General features: G+C 37.6%; 1 long non-coding RNA gene across 1 annotated transcript; it reads left to right on the plus strand.

Moving 5' to 3' along the window:
* Nucleotides 1-6: 6 nt before the first annotated feature.
* On the plus strand, nucleotides 7-3,334 carry LOC128440276 (uncharacterized). Its single transcript, XR_008338500.1, has 2 exons — nucleotides 7-1,649; nucleotides 2,711-3,334. It is a non-coding gene; the product is annotated as an uncharacterized LOC128440276 (long non-coding RNA).
* Nucleotides 3,335-3,602: the final 268 nt, after the last annotated feature.

A 3,602-nucleotide genomic window follows, 5' to 3' on the forward strand; every position in this document is an offset into this window, starting at 1 on the left:
CTAAAATGTGAAAGAATAATACAATTTTATCAATGACTATTTAAAATGCAGTGGCCTGAAATTATTCAATGTGAAAACAATCCTGCAATAATAAAGTTTATATTTTCTGTAAGATTTAAATTGTTTTCAGATTCATGATGCACATGAAATGAATAAGGTCATATAATGCAGTTGGTCCATAATTGATCTGAACATACAGTGGATGGATCTTCCATCAGATTACTTTGCCCTCTGAATGAATATGGGCCCAAGATTCAAGATTCAAGATTCAAGATCTTTATTATCAAATGCACAGCAATAACATTAAGCAGTCGCTGGCAGTGAAATGCTTGAGTCACAGGCTCTCTTCTAGCAATGCTCAAGTAATTACAACCTATAAAATCAAATAGAAATAGAATAAAATTGAATAAAATAGATATCATTACAGAAAGATGAGACCAAGAGTTCTGCTTCTGCACAGGTGAGGGTTTTATTAGCTGCTCGGTGAAGTCCTGAATATTTCAGCTTCAGCTTCAACATCATCATATTGTTTTAAAACTCATGCTCCCTGTTCATGTCTGATCCTCATCCGGCGACTCAGGACCAGCATTACATGTCCGTGTCCAGATTTCCAGTTTTATGCATGACATGGATTTTAGAAAGGCCTCGGATGAGAGGCCCTATGAGAGATAGTTCATACTTGGTATTTATCTTTTAAAAAAATGTCACAAACAAATGATTGCAATACTGCATGTGTACATTTAAGAAGAAGCACACCAGTGTTTCTGTAGACCGAATCTATTCATTTGTTTTAAAATGTATTTTATTGTAAAATATATGCACGAGCAGATGTACGTCTTCATACCGTATATAGTACAGGACTAGTTTTATACAAGGAAATATAGTATTCATAGCAGAAACTACAGAAAGGCTGTGGTAATAGTAAAAGTTAACTTGAAGAACTTCAGGTGATGGCAGTAGTTCCTCTCTTTCTCTCTCTCTCTCTCGCTCGCTCTCTCTCTCCCTCTCTCTCACAGGTAAAGAAACAAATGGTGATGTGTAGTGACATCATCGTAAAAGTTATATTTATGGCCACTTTTAAATATAATATATATTACTATAGTATTAATATATTAATATAATAGCTTATAATATATTTATATACATTTATTAATATAAATATACATATACACATACAAATATATCAGGGTGTTTGAGTATGATGGTACATGTGTGAGAGTATACTGGTGTGTGTGTGTGAGACCAAGTATGAATTATCTGTCACAGCCTCGAGTCACGAGCCAGTGTGAACCTTCAGTCAGAGGAAATCAACTGATCACTGGAATTATCTGCAGCAGTATAACAGCTGTTAATAACATGTAGCCCTCACATTACATTATCACTGTTCTTAATCATGTGACTTTAAAGAAGAAACCTCTGATAACGTACCATCATTCATTTGACCCCAAAAGAACGTGATCAGAGAAGAACATGAATCTGAAAACAGGTCAAGACAGCAGCTCACATTAAACGTTGTCAGGGATGAAATACATTTGTAGTCCAGGTCATACAAACCCAGCTGTTGTCATGGTGCTTCTTTCCTCTCACAGGTCTGGAAGCTGTTTAAAGATTCAGTGTGAAGTTGGTAAAATGTGGAGGTGTCATCCAGGGTAAGTCCCCCACACACCAGACACCATGACGTGACAAGTCCAAGCATCCTGGTCATTGCAGGCTCCTCTTTTTTTCCATATTATCAATGTAGCTTCTTGTGTGTCTTGTTTTTGAAATAATTTTGGGAATTTTCTGCAACCAAAATGACAAATAAATACATGTGAATACCTCATTAAAGTAGAATGCCAATTATCCTTTGAAAGATTATTCTGTAATATCTCAACTTCTAAAATTGAATTTCAAAATCAGCTCACATTCTCTCTGCCTTGATGTGCTGCTGATCAGGATTGTCTTTGTCTGAGCTAAATTCTGATATTTCCATGTGGAGAAATCTACCACATATAGAAGAAAAAGGCTAATTGCACAGATATGGAATATTTTGTAGATTTCTGAACGAGTTGCAGGGTTTCATGTGAATGGCCTCTTACGTGATTTTTTATGATTCCAGCTACAAAATAATCCAGAATGATACATGTCAGATAGTGAGCTAGGACATACGATGGTGTGGATTTAATCTTTAATGTGTTGAAACAGAACTGTTATGAAAGTTGTTATCGCTCATTTGAATCTGAATACACAGTGTTTATCTCCGTGCTGCTGAATGAAGGCCACACACAGCAGGAAGTTTAGCTACAATTAAAATGCAGCACAATTATACAAGTCGGCATCAACTATTGGTGCTTGCTTAAGATAAGAAGAAAAGGCACACACAGTCTCAATGAGATTCAAAGGTGATGTGAGAGGATTTCAGCTTAACAACGTCACTGAACTGGAACCGATAGATGATGGTAAAGACGTAATGACCCCTGACACACACAGTGATCGATAACAAGGTTTTCTTTAAGTCTACAACACTATTGAAACACTGTGTGTATTACACATAAAGCAGCTTTCCTCTTATTTGCACACGCTGACCTGCCGTTATTTAATATAGACGAGGCTTAGCTGTGAACATGGAGCCTCTGATCTTTTAGTCAATAAATGTGAGTCTGTTCTGCTGAGCTGCTGCAGCATGAAACAAGTGTGACTCATGATATCTTTCCATTTCAAACATCTGAAGCTGTTAATGGAGCTGATGCAGAGGACGAGTGTTGAAGCGGAACTGAAATCATGTATCCGGCCTCGTCTGCGTGAGCGAATGAAACAGCTTCATGACTCAGTGTGCCGCCATGTTGCTCTTGTTCACGAGCTGCGACTCAACACCGCTGCAGTGCTCCACCTCGCATTTCCTCGCAGGTGCTCGGATGTCAGGACCTGGACGCTTGGACGTTTGCTCCATTTACATTTCAGGGAGAGGATCCTCTCATCCAGAATGACCTGCAGTCTGTGAGGAGGGTTTTACTGGGCTAGTCTTAGACTCAAACAGGACACGTCTTTCTCATGTCCTGATATACAGCAGTTTCAACCTCAGTCTCTTGGTTAAATAGCTAACTGTGGTTTCTCCCCCTTCAATACTGAGTCAATGTCTTATTGTTATAAAGTAAAACACTGTGGGACAGTTTTCAGGTTTTCACTGAGTGTTCTCCTTGTTAAATGCAATTATTATTCATGACATTTAAGAAAAGATCGATAGCAGCCGTGATGATCAGAGAGAGAATTTCCTTCATATTTATAATTTATGCTTTGGAATATATTGAACAATGTAAAATGTTTGCATTACCATAAATAAAACATTTGGAGCACAGACTGTAGTTTTCTCTTCTACTTATTTCATAATGCTGAATTAGCACAGACACATCCTGAATGCTGGAGCTTATCTCTTCATTCATAAGGGACTCCTGCACTATGACCTTCAATTAGCAGATTGTGGAACGTTTGTGTGTTTTATGCATTCTCCCAGATCTACAGCTCACACTTTTAACAGAAGTTTCTTCTAATACATGTGAGCAGAAAAATGGGCACAGTGCTTTTTTTTTTATTCCAAAACGTTTTAGCCATTTACTTAAAAAGTT

The sequence above is a fragment of the Pleuronectes platessa genome, chromosome 5 (assembly GCF_947347685.1).
Source record: "Pleuronectes platessa chromosome 5, fPlePla1.1, whole genome shotgun sequence".
In the NCBI taxonomy this organism is placed as follows: Eukaryota; Metazoa; Chordata; class Actinopteri; order Pleuronectiformes; family Pleuronectidae; genus Pleuronectes; species Pleuronectes platessa.